At 47.0% G+C, this 17841-nt stretch overlaps 1 protein-coding gene across 11 annotated transcripts in view; it reads left to right on the forward strand.

The window, feature by feature from the left end:
• Positions 1 to 17841, forward strand: part of PHACTR4 (phosphatase and actin regulator 4) — an 80847-nt gene that overhangs the window by 16482 nt on the left and 46524 nt on the right. The window lies entirely within an intron of this gene.

The following is a 17841-nucleotide window of genomic DNA, read 5'->3' on the forward strand; positions in this document are numbered from 1 at the left end:
CTTTAGGCCATCTGGCTCTTCTCTTACCTGTTCAGCACAAAGTGAAGACAGTTAATAGAGGGCCAGCGTTGGCAGAGTGGGGAAACTTGAGGAAAATTCGTACCTGCTAACTCAACCTGACACCTAACATTACAAGCAGTGGTTTTTGCTGTTGTTATTGTTCTGTTTCACTTGTCTCATAAATATTGGATTTCTTTTGTTTTTTGCTGAATAAATAGAGTTTGCAGGGGGAAGTGCCTGGACTGGAAAACTTCACTTGTGCCTGGGCTTCTTGGTTGCCGATGCCTGAGTTCAGCCTGGCTTCTTCTGTACTTCACCCAGCGATGCTGTTACTGGGGAGAGTTAAGAAAGTATCCAGCATCTCTGGGGGGTGCTGGTGGGCTTACACAAAATGCATCTGGTGGAAAGAAATCAGGGAGTTTTCAAGATTAATTTATTAAGCAGGCTTTGTGAGGTGTCTAGAACACGTTGCAGTGCGTGCAGTGGCATGCTGAAACCTGGGTGAACGCATCAGGCTTTGGAAAGCAGAACGAAGGAGCGCTGCGAGACTGCTGGATCTCCAAAACCAATCTGACACTAGTGATTACATTAATCAGTGCTATTTCTCATCTGCTTTTAGTTTCAAAACGAAGCCTTCAATCTGGATCCTAATGACTGGGTTCTGTCTACCTATCAAGTAGGCTGAGCACAGGGAAAATAAGGATGCTTGGGTGGACAGAAGGCTTAATTTAGCTCTCAGCTGCGTTCCTGCCGCGCTGTTTGATGTCAGGCAAGTCACTTTTTCCCTGTACCTGTCTCATCCTCTTGCCTGTCCTCTCTAAGATTACATGTGCTCAGCGAGGGCGTAGTCACACTCGTGTTCATAGCTCGAGGGACGTGTTAATGCATCTCAGCCTTAAGGGCCATAATTAGCCGCCAGGTTATACTGGTCTAGGTCCCATCGTACTACGTGTTGTACGGTGTGTAGATGGGGCCTTTAGTAAACAGAATGTGAATAACAGGAGGAAGCATTTGTCTGAGTATGTTGGGCAAGTCCGGCAATGCAGATGGGTATTGCTGCTGTGCTCGGGTTGAATCAGCAGTGTTCAAGTACTTGTGTCTTAATTTGCACCACGTCCTACATTTTGTGAACGTGTAATTTGAAGTTTTAGCTCTGCATTATTTTTTTTTTTAATTTGAATGTTTTTCCAGGTTTCGTGCTGGACTTTTCTCCCCATGTTTTCTGTGTTAAGTCCCTTTGCAGGGGAGGATTTTTCAGAGCTTTCCTAGTGTAATAAGAACAAGTTTGCCGTGATTCTTCAGTAAATTACTGCCGCTCTTGGAAAGTGGTATTTATAAAGCTGCTGTGTGACATTTCAGTGTGGAAAGGGAGGTAGGGGGAGAAACCAGGAAAAATACTCTTCTTTAATATGAAATTGTATAGGTGATGCTCATGCATGGAGAAAGCAGCAGTCTTTGCATAAACACTGGCTATATTAACATTTATAACTAGTAAATTTATGGATAATCTCTTCTTTTGGAGGATTTATTCTGATTTGAGAGCATTAGTCTCCGGGAAAATTAAACCTCTTTTAAATCCACTTTGTTCAGACTCTGGACTGGGGAACGGCTGGTAAGCCCTGCCATCTTCCCCCGGCTTTTCTGTGGGCTTGATTGGAAATGCAGTGCAGAGAGCTGCAGCTGGTCCGGAGGCATCTGGGGCTTGGTTTTAGGTGCTTTATCCAGTTGTGTCAAAATGGATTTGGAAACTCTTCTCTCTGTTCCTGTAATGAGTGCGTGCAGCTTTAAGCACTGCCAAAAAAATAAATAAGAAAACACCTAACCCTCCCCGCCCCCCCCCCCCCCAAGAAAAAGCTCCTAAAGCAAACAACCCAAAAGGTAAGACAGATTAAATGTTCATGGGAACTGGGAAAGCTCTTAAAGCTGCTCGTCTGGACGATGCTGTGGTTTTGGGATGCTGGGCAAAAGTGTCTTCAGTGACCGAAATGTCGGTGTGCCCGCTAGTGCTGGGCGCTTCCGTGATCGCCGAGGCGTACCTTCATTTCAGATAGCTGATTCATGGCCCTGTGTGTTTAATCATAGTTTCTATAGCAGTGAAATCTCTAACGAGAGGGTGGAGTTCACTCTCAGTTCATCGTGGGTTTTACGTGAATATTATGGCCGATTTATTAATGTCTGCCGCTGATCAGAGTCATTTTTATAGGGGACTGATGTTGAAGGATATTCTGCATTTGTGGTGCATGTAATGAATACTGAAACAACTCTTTTTTTTTTTTAATAGTCGGTATGAGCATTTCTTTAGGTTTGTTTTTACTGTGCTGTGTGGCAGCCTTGCTAAGTAAATGCAGAGTAGGATTCCTTATGTTGGTGTGAGGTGTTTAGTTTACTACCTTTAGATTATCAGTTAAGATAGAAGAACCCAATCATATACGGGTGGATGGCGGTGAGTCCTCCTGCGGCTCTCCCACAAACCGTTCCCTCGGGGTTTAACATTATCTGTTGGCTCGTAAGTTCTCGGGACGCTCTTCACAACTGCGGTTTAATCCTGTCTTACCGAAAGCTCCAATTCTTAGGTATTTCCAAGGTGACTTTGCTGCAGGAAGCAATTTGAGCCTTCCTTCTTAATGCCAGTAGCAAGAGTTTTGATTTGCATGATCAAGATAATGCGGTGGATAGCGTTTCTTTGTGTATTTAAAGCTGCATGTCGTCTCGCTCTCATGTCCTATAAAAATGAGGTGCATTCTTGAACTTAGAGCTTCAACAAAGCCTGGTCTGAAACTGGTGTTAGTGGTTGCTCTCGGGAAAGTGTGATGGCTCGTGCTGTCGTTTGCCTGCACCACTTGTCCATTCTCTCCATCCTTGCACCCCTTTCGAGCAAGAATGCTTTAAAAATAAATAAAGCTTTCTCCTCCAGAATTCTGGTTCTGCTGTGGCATGTGACTTGCTTGTGACAACGACGGCGGGTGAAATAGGAATCTGTTGGGAATGGGTTTGTATCTGCATTAAACAGAAGGAGAAGGTGTCTATTGCCAAGAGTCTGTCAGGGAGATGCTGGTTAAAAATCATTGTGTTTAACTTACCCTGTGCGGGCTTCACTAGCAGCAGGGTGACTTTTGCCCGTGTCCCCAAGATGAATCATGATTGGGGTTAAACCGCTGTTCAAAAACAGCCGGTAAAGCAGCTGAGAATGTGGTGCACGAGGGGCTGGGGTGGCACATGACAGCATGCGGCTCGGCTCCATCGGCGACGTTACTGTCCCCCTCCGTGGTGATTAGCTCCGGCGTTATTGTAGGTGTCCCTTGAAGTTGAGATCAGAGAAGCTTTGCCAGTTACATAGGAACTTTGCAGGTAAAGTGGAGGTCCTGGATTATTTGCCTTTTCCCTTACAGTATTGGAGGCAGAAACACTTTGGTCCTTGCTTTCTGTCTGTAGTAGTTGGGACGTGAGATCTTCTATACCTGTGTTTGTGGCACTTTGTCGCAGTTGCAGGCTCGAGTCTTAAATTCAGAGTCCCCACAGGCTGCCTTCAAAAAAGGATTACTTACTAGGAACCTGTGTTTCTGACGGCTGATGCTAACTGAGCTGAGCTGCCTTGCAATTGCTGTTTGACTGTGTTTGAAGTAGCCATTGTGGGGTGAAATGTTTGCTGTCTTTTCGCCGAGTGCCTGTCAAATAGTTTCATTCAGTGGGCTCAGCTTTTTAACAGATGGGATAGATTTTTGTGAGTCTGGGCAACTACAGCGATTGTTTTGCAAGGTGAGACGTTTCTGTTTTGACGGGCAGGAGAAATGATAATGTCGTGTGATTCATAAGATTCATAAGAGTCTTTGGTTTTTGGATTGGTGAACTTTTTTTTTAAAGGCTATTAGCATTTTTCTTCAAAGAAGTCTGAGTTGAAAGCCGAAAGTTACGAGAAACATTTCCTGCGTGGTGCTGATAGGGTGGGTTCTGTGGATAGAGCTCCCAGTATGTTTGAACTGGGAGAACTGGTGCTTAGGTATGTGAGCCGCGCAGCATCGTGCTCACAAATTCTTCCCCTTGTGCTCGGGGTGCGGAGAGGGAGGATGCCATGGAGGGCAGTGCTGGGTGAGTGAGAGCTCTGCCTGTGTGCCGGTTGTTGCTGTACTGGCAGATCTGCTTCAGGTCTGCTGGGGAAATGATTAACCGCACCAGCATCCAGCCCTGTCAATAGTGCCCGGTATTCCACATGGAAGCGTTCTGCGGATGGCCAGGTTTGCTAAACGACACATGGGGACCACAAGTACGGCGAGAAAGGCAAGAGATTTCAGTCTCTGGTGCTTGGTGTGCGTTGCAAAGCACTAGAGGAGCAGCCTCTCGCACTGATTTTGCGTCTTGGCAAAGGCAGCGGCAAGTATCTGGTTGAATAATCAGCAGTCTCTGGTGGCCAGGAGCTCTGTTTGCAGAGTGCAGCCCGGCTCCTGCTGGGAACCCAGGTCTAGCCCAAATGCCTGCAGACCTGAGGGATTGCGCTGTTGAGGGCAGGTCCTGCCCGAGTGAGAAAAGCAGATCAGCTCCCACTTCAGCATTTTATTGCCTGCTCTCAGGGCTATTGCTTCCTCTGCAAAGGGGTTACTTCCTTCCTGTAACACGGTATTGAATGGGAGGAGGGTGTGCAGAAGAAGTGAAAATCTCTAGTTGTCTGTGGTGAGGACGGAGCCAATGCATTTTAAACTTAGTCACATTTACTGTTGCTATCCGGGGATATCTGGGGCAGGTGATGTGTCAGCTGGATGGCAGGGCCTGTGATGCCAGTTGAGAGACACGCTCCCCAGAAGTCAGAGAAAGTGCCATGTGTGTTTTAGCGGATTGTGAGTTTAATTGGCCTAGTGTGAGTTTGAGCTGTTTTTGTGGCTGGAGGATTGCTGATTTATGTTGTGATCCCTTAACAAAACACTTCTTGTGGAGGCAGGCTCTGCCATTAGGCTTTGTGTCTCCGGCCGCTGGAGTACAAAGGCTTTGCTGGAAGTGGAGCGGGTTTTCTGTGCCTGTTGTGTCCATCTGTCTGCGCTGGCTGAGGGAGAGCTGGAATTTGGAAATGCTTTTAATTGTGCGGGGAGCAGGTGGCTTTCCATTGCATCGGTATACAATGAATTGTTTATTCCGGTGTAGATTGGGGTAGGGTTTTGTTGTTGTCTGTTGTTCCAAGAAAATGGGAGAAATGAGGGACAGAAGGGGTGGAACTGGTTGAACTGGAATTCCTGGGTCATTGGGTTGTGAACAGCAAGGTCCTGCTCCTTCCAAAACCTGGGGCTGGCAAATCCTGGCGCATTGGGATCTGTTGGCCTTTCAAGAGTTTTGCTCCTAAGTCGGAGGAGTTTAATAATAGTTTTGTAGCAGAGATCTCGTAAATATGAGTAAACAAGTCCTGTTTTGTCACAACATTAGATGCTCTGGGAGTATCTGTCATAGGTACTCGTGGCTTGGTGATCTAACTGGTTCAAACAGCATGGAAAGATAAGGATGGCACCTTCGTGTTTGCTGTGGAAAAAGGAATAGAGGAGTGGGCAGGATCTGATGATTCACGTCGGATTTTTCAAGCCTGCTTGTGGTGCTGGGAAGCCTGACTTGATGCCTTCCTAACCCAGTCTTACCCCTTCTCTGGCAGCAAACTGTGCTCTCCAGTGTGAGACCCCTCTTCTGGGTCGCAGCTGTGTCAACACCTAAAACTGCTCTCGCTGCTGAAGAAGGGGTCCTGTGTGTTCACTCCCTTCCCTTACACTCAAACAACTGTTTGTGGGCCATGTGACAAACAAATTGAGGAACTGAATTGGATTAAAACCAGCTGTTTCTGCACCAGGCTGGTTTCGACCGGGATCAGCTGCTGGGTGAGATTCCTGATGCCAGCAGAGAGGAGGGCAGCAGAGCTGCTCTGAGCGCTGCGAAGCGCTCGTCAGCTACGGCTTTGCTTGCCTTCCAAACTGAGGTATTTTGGGTTCAAGCGCAGTTGCTCTGGTCTGTGGTTGTGCCTGCGTGTCCTCACCTGGTGCTTGACACTGAATTGCTCCCTGGAGGAAGCTTTCAGGTTTAGGTGTTTCTCCAGTTTTGTTTTCAGTTCAAACTAACCCGAAAGAGCCAGGAGGCTGCAGGTATGGAAGAGCTCCGCTGAACTCCACGGGGTCAGGATGGTTTGTCACTGCGGGGCTCTTCCTCATGCCTGTTAATTCTTGTGGGGAGCCTGTTCTTTGGCTCACACAGATGAGTGCTTTCTCCTGAGAAAAAGCTCGTTTTATCCCAGATGCACTACTGTTATATTTGTGCAAGACATCAGGGATATTGGGGTGCTTTGGTTCTTTTTGTGGTGTGCTCTCTTTGCTGCAAAATACAGGCGTGCAACATAAAAACCTAATGTTTGTGCTGTGGTAAAAGCTACTCAAAGCTTGGCTCTGCAGCAAGATAGTTAATACCCAGAGCTAACCCAAGACTGAAGGCAAGTGATGGGAGGCAGCTGAAGAAATCAGTCACTTCATTCCTTTTGGCTGCTGAAGCTGGGATGGAGGTAGGAAAGTGTTACAGCTGAGTGATCTGAGCTAGTCCCCACTGCACAGCAGTTACAGCTCTGCCTTTCCCTGGAGCTCCCTGGCCCATCTGGAGGGACAGGAGAGGCTGCAGAGAAGGTGCAGTTAAAGGTTCCAGCAGATAAATTTACAGTGAAGCAAATGACTGAAGCTGGCAGAGCTCCTGCAGCTTTCTGCCTGCTCCATCCTCGCTGTTGGGATGCGAGAGTGCGAATCTGTTAGCTGCAGTCCCGGTGAAAGCTGCTGGAGGTTTGTGTTGGATTGGGTGTGGGTGTTTTACAGCTCACTGCGTTCTGGGGTGACTCTTTATTGCTGTTACGCCACTGTTGTGTATCTAAACACTGGTTTTTATGGACACCACCTTTGTGAATTGAAGTGTTCCTCAGATGGAGTCATTTAGGAAATGTCCCATTTATAGGCAAACCCCGAAGCTGGCTGATAAATACCCTCTGTGGCCTTCAAATGGATTACATCATCTGTCCAGCTTTGCCTTGTGTCAGAGGGGAAAAGGATACCTCTCAATTCTGAAGATTGCTGTGAGCATCATTAATTTAGAGTGAAGCTGGGTCAGGTTGCATCAAGCTTCAGTTCCTTCTTACATCAAAATAGCTATTCCTCAATACCCTTTCTATTGCAGAACTGAGTTCCCTTTTAAGCAACCTGTCCCCGTTGGTCAGTGTAATCTGCACAAACACTTCCTTTGGCCATCTTACTGTGAGGTGTCCTCCTAGAACGGCTGAGCTTGAGATTTGGAAGTGAGAAGTGGTGGAGTGCTGGGAGTTTACATGCGGCAAAGAAATCCCTCTGTGCAGGGATGGAGCTCTTTATCTCGCCTGGCAGAGGTATGCAGTGAATATGGGCCCTTGCCTGTGTGCTGAGCCACCGTGTACGTGCTGGAGGTGACTGTCAGCAGTGACAAAGTGGTGGGTTTTGTTCCTTAGAAGGTCGTGTTGTGCTGGAGTAGGGATGGAGAGGGCTTGCCGTGGATGCATCTAACAGGGTGAAGTGTTGAATGTGAGTGGGTATGTGTTGTGCAGTCTCTCTGTGGCTAACGACATCTCCTTGGAAGCACGGGCCACGCCGAAAAATCTTTCTCCTCCTTCAAATGGAGTATTTGGAATATTTCGTCACCTGCTACCTTCTGTAAGAACTGAACCAAGGCGTGTTTCGCATGACTGATGCCAGCTTTCATTTAAAATAAGTGGTCCTGCTGTAGGTAAGGATACAGTCCTAACAGGATTTCAGCATATTTTTACATTTCCAGAGATGCTGTCAGCTTATACGTGTGGCTGCCCGATGCTTCTAACTCCTGAGGCTTATTCAGAGCTACCTTTGAAGTCTTAAAAGCCTTAGCAAAGTGCTTTTTGTTTATATGGCTCGATATGGATTTAGGTCCTGCTAGTGTTAACACTTTTTCTTAATATACCTTTTCCCTATTGCATTTTCTAAGTGATCACATTCTCCTTCAATTTCACTCCTTTTCAGCTCTTTTTGTTGCTCTGATATAGTTAAGTCCATGCCCAGAGACCTTCTTGTTTAAAATTTGCTGAGAGTGCTGGCGTGGGTGGAGGGAACGGGGGGTTTGTAACCATTCCTCACCCTGGCACCTATCAAAAGGTCTTGTTTGCTGAGCAAACCAGCAGTTTCTGGCTTGTCGATAGCTGTGCTTGGGAGTGTGGGGGGGGGTCACGGAGCGCGTTAACGAACCTGCTCTGATGTCCAAGGACACAGCAGTTGAACAGAACTGAAAGGCTGAATCTGGTATACAAGAGAGGTCACCAGAAAGTCGTAGCTTACAGTTCAAGCTGCTCGTTTTTTAAGAATTTTTTCCTTATTAGATTTTAATTCTCTTCTGAAGCTTCTAACAGGCTCTTTCTGGTGTTGGGCTTCTATTATATCAGCTTGTGAGGTGGATATAATTCTTGCTTAGCTCTTAGATGGGTTTATTCAAGGTGACCTGGCAAACCACTCAGGTGTGCTGGTTCCTGAGGCAGGGCTGTGAGCCGCTGGACGTACCCCGAGCGCTCCTCTCCGAGGCATGTCCCATGTGGGAGACCCTCTGCTTGTGAACTGGGAGCTCACCAGGCCAGGTATGCACACCAGAGAGCCAGCTCCAGAGAGCTTCCAGTGAATACACCCCCTCTGAAGGCATTTCCCCAGCTAGCAGCTTCTGTGCGATGGAAACATGTTTGAGACACTCGATGCTTTCTCCTTCTGTGTCCTGTCTCATCACTGATCTGCTGGCTGCTGTTGAAATTGATTCCTCTTGTTTAATTTTGCACAGTAGGTAGAAGAGCAGTTTTCACTGTGTTGGCTTTCTTGGACCAGATCAGCTTTAGAGAGCTGGAGCCCCTCTGCTGTGAGGACAGGCTGAGAGTTGGCGGAGAGAAGGCTCCGGGGAGACCTTCCAGCCCCTTCCAGTCCCTAAAGGGGCTCCAGGAAAGCTGGGGAGGGACTCTGGAGCAGGGAGGGGAGCCATGGGACGAGAGGGAACGGTTTTACACTGCAAGAGGGGAGATTGAGATGAGATCTTGGGAAGAAATTCTTGGCTGTGAGCCCCTGGCCCAGGTTGCCCAGAGAAGCTGTGGCTGCCCCATCCCTGGAGGGGTTCAAGGCCAGGTTGGACGGGGCTTGGAGCAACCTGGGCTGGTGGGAGGTGTCCCTGCCCAGGGCAGGGGGGTGGCACTGGATGTTATTTAAGGTCCCTTCCAACCCAAACCGTTCTGTGATTCTATGAACTTGCCCGCCTGCCTGCAGGGTGTGATGTGAGATTTACTTGTTCAGTTGGGTGTTTTTCTAGCCATTGTTACGGTTGAAGGTCCTTTTGTGGCCGAAAAGACTCGGTGATAGTTTGTTGAGCTCTTAATGCAGCTAAATGTGTTGGCTGCAAATTGAAATAACTGAATTGAGAGTTAGTAGAGTAGCAATGAGAGAATGAGAGAGGGCTGAAAAAAAAAAAAAAAATTCCTGTTGATGGAGTTTCAGGAGATCACCACTGCCTTTTGGGGCACTGTGTCAGTCCAAAACCTCCAACAGGCCTGAAATAGCAGCGGCTATGAGTGAATTAGCAATGGTATTGGTCTGTGGTATTTATTCCTTCCCCTTTGCAAAAGCCTTAAGAAAGGCACAACTTTCCCTTCAGATTAAGACCCAACTTGGGGCATGTTAGGTCAGATTGCTGTAGTAAGCACCATCCTCGTGCGAAGGGTGTTGCTGCTTCATAAACTTCGTGCACAGCAATGAGAACTACAAATAATTATTTTTTTTTTTTAGAGGAAATGTTCTTGTTCAGAAACTTTATGGGCTTATTTTCACGGTGGGATGCCTTGCTGCCTGTACTTGTGTTGTAAAGAGTTTGCCAGATCAGTAGTGGGAATTAATTTCTCTGTTTTCTTAGTTATGGCTGGGGCACCTTTTTATTAAAGCTGCGGAACACAAGAAGAATAAATTGCCCGGGGAGGGTTTCTTTAAGGAAATTCGATATCTTAATCAGAAGTAATTAGAAATTACTGTAGTGAGACTGTGAAGAAAAAAATAAGGCTTCAACTGAACTACAAAATCTACCTGAACTTCTTAGTGTTTGACAAAATCTGAATTAAAAAAATGAAATTTAAGGCTGCTGTAGATGCAGTGACGTGATTCCAGAGCATCCGTTCAGAAAGAGCTTTAGTTTTAAATAGCTGTGTCCAGTTAACATATGTTGACTCTGTACTCGAAGCTGATAAAGACACCTACACAGCACAGGTTTCCTGTATTTCGTGTTTTTTTTTTTTTTTCAAGTGGGAACATTGTGTTGCCTTTCAGTATGCGATTTGATTAGAGGTGCCTGGTTTATGTACTCGAATGTGCACCGGTGAAAGCACGGGGGTTTAATCAGATTGCACGTACCCTGTGGGGTGTTTATCCCAGGAAGGAAGGAACGCGCGAGGTGCTTTGGGAAAGACCCATATGGCGGGACCGCAAATCCAGCTACTGCCTCGACCGCTGCTGGCTTTTTCGGAGTTCAGGTAAGCTTCTCGACAGATTCCTTTTAACGCTTTGATAGTGGCTAAACTCATTCCTGTCGTCTCTTAAAAAGAGGCAAAAAGAGACGCTTCGCAAACTGGTTTTGCGGTGGCTGAGCCCAAGAGCGGCCTCATTTCGGTGAGGAAACGGTGGTTGCAAATGAAATCATCTATCGAGTCATAATTACGGGGGCATTACCACAGCACTGCAATCTCTCCTCGGCTACTTTGTTTTCATTGAAAGTTTGACGAAAATGGAAACCGCGAAACTAAGGCAAAGTTGGGTTTGTATTTTACCCCAGAAGCCAGAGGGAAATAAGTAACCCTATTATTATGTGCCTTTAGGGTGCGTGGTATGGCGCAGTGCAGACGCAGGTTATATAGAGCCCAGATGATATGTGCAACCCACTCCTCAACTGCGCGTCTTAATGGTAGGTCGAGGCTGGAGGCTTTTGTTGCTGATAAATCCAAACGAGCTCATTCTCGTGCTTCGTGGCAGGCAGCTCCAAGCAGAAGGCTGAGTTCGTGTTTTCAGTAGCATCCCTCAGGTTAAAAATGGATTTTGGTCAATAGATGCCGGGTTTTTCTTGGGAGGTGCTGTTGGGTTGTAGAAGTGGCTTTTGCTGCTTCAAAAGCTGTAGGCTTCCTCGGGAACGGAAAAGCTTTTTCACGAAATCAAGTGCTGTATTTAGTGCTGAGACCTAATGAACGTGATGATTATCTCCCATTAGTCTTTTGTGGCGGAGGTGTGAGATTCTTCATTGGTCTCTGCAAATTCAAAAAGGGCAGAAAATCGTTAAAACTGGGGGCAAAAAAATTGAATTTCTTATGTACAGTCAAATGCAAGCCAGCAGGTGTATTTATTTACATTGTGAAGTTGCCATCATGAGCCTGATTTTTGGATTTTAGCTTCAGAGAAGCTGTCTCGTGCTTTCAGGCCGTTGCAGTTTCTTCACCCTGGAGTCCGTAATCCTCTCCCTTCTAATTGTGCCCATGGATAGAGTTGGTCAGAGGTTTTTAGAGTAAATTGAAATTCCCTGCAAGGTGTGGTACGAGAACAAACTGTTGTATGAGCAGGTATGTAGTGATCACAAAGGCGTTTTTAATTTCTGACAGGCCCCATTGTACTGAAATCAGTTGTGCAGAAAGACACGATGGAAACGTGCCAGTTCCAGAGTTGGAACAAGTGTGGTGCTGCTGGGACTGGGATTTCACAGGCCCTGTGAGTAGCTTTTGGAAGGGAGACCCGCAGCCCTGTGTCTACCATGTTTTCTCCCTTAAAAAAAAAAGATGGGGTTAATATTTCTGTGGCAATGCAACAAACTGGGAAAGATCTAGGTGAAGATGAATCCTTTCATCGGTGGCCTGCATTTAGGGTGGTTTAAGGCAGTCAGATTTTTGGGTTTGAATCTTAGATGCTCGTTGTTTAATATGGTGTGTGTTGTTTTATAGTCTTTAGGGGAGGAAAAAAAAAAAGGCATCTCAAGACTTTCTGTTCTTAACATTCACAGGTCTGAGGACCAGGAACCACACTCCTGAATGCTTTCCCTTTACGCTAGTATAACCCTCTCTGAAAGGTGAATTGGACTCTAGGCATTTCCCGGTCTCCTGCGTGCTTCCTATTACTGCGCTAATTAATTTATACAGCCCTTGCTCTGGTGCAGAGGCTGGGCTGTGGGCTAGGTTTGCCGAGGCGCAGCTGGTATTTTCGTAGCTGGTGAGGGACGCTCGGCTGCTGCGGTGGCTCCAGCAGCAATAACGGTATTCCTAATCTGGGATTTATGTGGTCAAGAATTCAGTTTGTCACCTCCTGCTTTTTGGAAAGAGGGAGAAATAGAAAGTACAGCTTAGATTTTGGGCAAATGAACTCTGCACTTCAAATGCTCATTGGTTTTTGCTTGCAGTATCCTGAAGCAGGTGCAGGTGGAACCGGTTCATTTTCTTAAGTCCCACCGTGCAAAAATGAATTTGGGTACTTGGATAACTGGGATCCTGTGTGGAAACCACTTTACAAATACATCAGTTCTTTTCTTCTCTCCTTTTGGTGTGCCCAGACTTCTCTGGGTAATAGCAAAATGTGTGAATTGTGTTCTTCAGTATTAAGAATTTATTAACACTCACGGTTTGGGGGTTTGTATGTCTTGATAGGTTAAGTAGTGTGTTTTAGTTTTGTGGATGTCCAGAACATCTTTAATATCCTGGGTTTAATTATATCAAGCTTGCTCTTCTGGCTTTTTTTAAATTTTAGCCCTGGGTTGCTTGTAGTTCTCATCTGTGATCTCCAAATGGGCTATTTTGTTTGTTCTGTGTTATAATTAAATGTACATCATCCTCTCTTGAAAAGATGTCTGCAGTAGAAGTGTTTTGCAGCTGCGGTGGGGAGCTTTGAGCGTTCTGGTTCAAGTGTTAGGTGTTGAACCTTCTTGCTGAGCCAAGCTGAAGTCACGTCTTCTCCGAAACTTGTCCAAGCTGAAACCTGCGTTGCTAAACGTTGGGCAGACAGCTCATGAAACGGAGTTTTGAGAGGATGGGGCACTAAATACCAGCTGCAAACAGACGTGTGGTAACCTGCAGGTGATGAGTCCGTCTGTCAAGCCTTCCAGGGAAAAACTTCCACCTCGCCTCAACAGTAGAGGTAAATCTAAAGTTTTACAGCCTAGCTGTCCGTCAGGAATCCAGAGGGTAAATAGCCTCTTGTTCTCGGGTGACTTAAGACTTCGGTCTTTTGGCAGGTTGATCAAGGAGTAGCCGTGCCTTGCCACCTCCCTTTGGATGCTCTTATTCCTGTGTCGTCTTCCACGATAATAAAAAGAGCATCTGCCCCCTGCACAAATCAGCCGTTCTGCTTTAATTTTTACCCTCTGCTTTTAGCAGGAAGATAATTTTGGCAGAGGCAAGCCCTTCAGCCACTTCAAGGACAGCGAGCAGGGAGGTTGGTTTGCTGTATTCGTACTGCAGGGTTTTTTTCCCCCCCTGCGTGCATCCATACCTCCAGAGTGGCTGATCAGCTGCCAAAAGGTCTGGAGGCGAATTATAAGTGTTTACCCTACTGATAGCTGAACAGAAATAGCATTTGTCACTGGGAGCTGGCTTGGAAGTCATGTTGTGTTCATCTCTGTGCCATGCTTCTCTATAGGCTGCTGGCTTTTGTTTAAGGTTTGGTAAATATGGCTCATTCAGTGAACTGAAGCACCTGGGAGGGGCTATAATGGCTTTTTTGAGAGTATGAGTTTGGTTTGTTTCAAGTAGAAGAATGAAAAAAATTTGCTGTGTTTGTCTTGTTGGCTGAGTGAGGTGTCCAGGTGCTGCTGTGGGAGTCCTGTACAAGCAGCGGTTTCAAAGAAATGGAGGATTGCGAGGTTTCATTTGGTTTTGAATTGCTTTACAAAGGATGTTAATCCCCTCTTGAAGAGGGGGAAACTGAGGCACAGACAGACAAAGGGCCTTATCCAGAGTGGAACGTGTTGGTCAGTAGCAGAGCTGCGAGTGAAGGTGAGTCTGGAATGATTCAACGTTCTGCACAGCGCGTCGATGAGTATTTTTAAGGCTTACTTTGCACAAGTGATGAAAACACACGCTCGCCTACCACATCTCGCAGCTCCCTTCCCTTTCCAGTTCCTCTCTGGTAATGTTATATTACTGTGCCACCCACAGGCAGCTACCGGGCTGCTGAAAAATATTTGCCGTTTGCATGGGGAGCTGGTTATCAAATGTTAAATCTGTGACGAAAAGCCGCCGGTTTCGTTTGCTGTAATATCAACTGTATTTAGATTTCTCAAACCTAGTTATTCTAGTTAAATTGCATTTATAGTCATTATACTATTTTCTGATTTTTTTTTTTTCCACAAAACCTTTTCCTTGTGCTGAGCAGCTGCTGCGTTCCTGCTCGAAGGCATTGCTTTCCAACAAGCGAAGAAACGCAAGCCGTGTTCCCGTTTGGAGTGTTGGGATCCTCGTGAAGGGAGGAAAACTGCAGGGCTGTTAATTACCGGTGCACCCCGTTCACTGACGCATTGCCGGATGAGGCTGGGAGAACGACTTGGTTTCATCTGTGTCTTTTTATTGAAGGCGGGGGGAAATAACTCTGATTTATCTCCAGGATGTGCAGGAGTTGACCTCTCCATTGCTCTGGGCGCGATTAGCGCAGAACAAACTGGGTCAGCAGAGGCTGCTTGGAGGATTTTGAAACCAGCATACCCGTTTGTAGGGAATGATATCCAAAACACGTATCCGAAGGACATGAGCAAACCAAGAGTTTTAGGTGGAGTCGGTTGGTTGTTAGATGAAGTCAGAAAAACAGACACGCTTTTTGGCATCTGCTGATCCGCTGAAGGGCTTGCGCGTCTCTCTTCCCCTCTGTACCGCTCAGTCCCACACGAGGTTAACTCTCCTGTCACACCTTGGCTTGTAATTTATAGTAGGGCATCGGTCATGGTTGATTTGTTTAGGTTTTTTAAGAATTTCCCTTGTGATATTTAGACTCTGGTCTGTGCACCCGTGCTATAAGCTGCCCCTTGGGAGAGCTGTTCTGTGCTGTTGAGTTATTCTGCTTTGTAGGACAGAATTTTAATATTGTTTACCGTGCTCTTAATCTTATGACTGGCAGATAAATTGAGTTACTTTAGCCCTTCCTCTGGGGACCTCATGGGGCTTCATGGACAGCATACCCAGAGCATTAGGTGGAGTTATCTCAGCTTTGCAAAAATCCGCTCATCTGGCTTCCCGGAATGAGTAATTGATTGGTGAGAGAATAAAATGTTGATTTTTTTTTTTAATATTTTTTTTTAATTGCATTTATAAAAAGGGATGGACAGACAGATCTGGTGGTGCGGTTGGGAAGTTTGTGCTGGGAGCCTAGCCTTTCGGAAACACCTGCAGCTGGGCTTGGCTCAACCATTTGAGTAAAGGTTGGAAGCCAGGGATGAAGACTCAGAATCTCCCTGGATACCCTGTGTGATGAAGAACAGGCTGCTCGGTGCCTGGCCTCAGTCTCCCAGCTGGCCTTATTATTGTTGTAACTCTTGTTATTCTTGTTATAACTTTTTCTTGTTATAACTGTGAGCTCTCGCAGGCAGGAGAGTCCCTCACGAGGCTCATCTGGTCCAGCGGGGACCGGCTCCGGATTTGGGCTTCTGGGTGCTGCTGGAGTAATATAATTTTTAAAAGGGTGTAAAGCCAAAGGAGTGAACGAGCATAATTAATTATAATATATTCGTTTATTGACAGTTAGTAGCACCATATTAGGTCGAAATAAAATATCTTCTGGGAGGCTGTCAAGTGATTTTGGTTTCCTTTCATGGGTATGTCGCTTGAGCGCTCGGAAGCGGTCTGTATTAATGCAGGACCTTGTTCCTCAGGCTGCTGAGCGTTTGTTAACGCTTCCCTTTCCCCTCCCTCTCCCTCCAACCGACGGGTAGAGTTCAAGACTGTTCTAAGAACATCCTTTCTTTCCCCCACATGCTTTTTTCCCCAAGACAGCCTCCGGTTTTGTGTCTCGTTACAGTAAGAGCCCTGTAGGAGCTGCCCAGCCGCTGTCGCGTCCCTCGCTGGAATGGTGATTTAGAGCTGAGCCAGCATGGAAACTGGCTTTCCACGCCTAAGGCAAGCCTGTTAGCAGGCACTGCGGAGACGTCATGTGCCACCTCTGTTTGGAAGAGTTGTCAGTTTTCTAGTTTAGTTGGGGAAAAAGAATCAAAATTGGCTTGGTTTTTAGTTGGGCTTTTGGAAACATCCCTTTGCCTTTTGAAGGAAGGTGCTCAGTGTCGCTGGAGGAGATGAGCAGTCCTAGATCACAAACGCCTCTGAGGACAGAACTAATGAGCTTCACCGTGGAGGAAGCTGAAAGCGTAACGTTCCAGAGGTCTGGGTAAGAGCTGCTGAAAATGAGACCATGAGAAAGTGGATAAGCTGGTAATCAGTAGAGCTCGTAGCTGAACTAGGTGGATTGCCCGAGGCTGGAAAAAAACAAACCAGCAGCACCTTAGTGTGCAGCTTCGTGGTGACTTGGTGTTTGGAGTTGGGGCTGTTGAGGTCCTGACCTTCCCAACCCACCGCGTGCTCCTCTTAAAGTGCTGAGTTTGCATCTGGGTCAGCTTTCTGGATGCTCCCTGGGTGGCTGGAGCGGTGCCGGCCAAGGAAGGGCTGGGAAGGCACGGGAGGAGGTCTGGAGTCCGGACTTCAGTCCATCTGTGTTGCCGTGGGACTGCACCCTCTGGAGGATGCAGAGCTGGGACAGATGAAATTCCTGGTTTCAGCAGAGAGCGCGTTAAGACTGAAGAAACAGGGTAGAAAACAGCATAGAAAATGGTACAGCATGGCTGCGGAGCAGTCGTTTTCTATTGTGTGTGGATTAGCTGCCTAGCTGGAAAAAAGCCATCACCTTGCTGCTGGGAGTTCAGAGACGGGTCAACAGAACGAGAATATATTCTTAGATTGGTACGAAGAGCTGGAGAGGGGGGGAAGGCGAAGCGTTTGAACTAACAAGCCAGACAAAGGCTGCGCTTCTGCTGGCTGCGCCGCTGAGCAGCAGCGAGGGGCAGGAGCAGGGCTGCAAAGCAGCGTGTCCCCGAGCGGTGCCGGTGACAGAGGAATTTCACACAGTTGTCAGGCCCAGGGAATGTCTGAGCACTTGGAGGACATGAATATTCAGAGGGGCTGTAGCGTGTGTCATACCAAAGGAAATGCAAAATCCAAGTTTTCTCAGGCTTACGTACCTGGGAAATGTCTGACAGTAGAGGATAAAAGTAATTTTCTGTTCTGCAGGGCAGGTTATCTCAAACTGTCCGTAGCAGCGTACAGCTTCCCAATTAGCCAGTCCTAGTTAACGCCGGCAGCGGGATCTGCGCCGCTTCATCCATTGCTTCGGTGAGAACGTGCCTGTTTCTTAGCGCTCCTGCGTGGGCAGCCTCCTGGCAATGCTGCGGGAGTCCTGACTGTTCCCTCTTGCTCTAACCTGGCATCACTTTTTTCCCCTTCTCCGATGTGCCTTTTATGCTTGTTCTATTAATAACGGTGGATTTAGTGTTTTGCTCAGAAGGATCCCTCCCCGTAGAGGCTGAGGTGCTTCCAGCCGCGCTGTCAGGCGATGACAGATGTCCTTGGTGCGTACAGCGAGTGTCCAGCAGCGACGCTGCCAGCATTAGTATTCCAGGCACAAATGTGCCCCTTGTAATATGCAAAGCTCAGCGCAGCCTGTGCAGGAATGCCCTTGAAAGGCAAATTAAACCGAACTCCTGGGTGGCTCTGGGGGAGTAGGAGGGTTGCTGTCATCTATGCTGAGGTTCCAGTAGGTTTTGAGGTGT

The sequence above is a fragment of the Larus michahellis genome, chromosome 19 (assembly GCF_964199755.1).
Source record: "Larus michahellis chromosome 19, bLarMic1.1, whole genome shotgun sequence".
NCBI classification, from domain to species: domain Eukaryota; kingdom Metazoa; phylum Chordata; class Aves; order Charadriiformes; family Laridae; genus Larus; species Larus michahellis.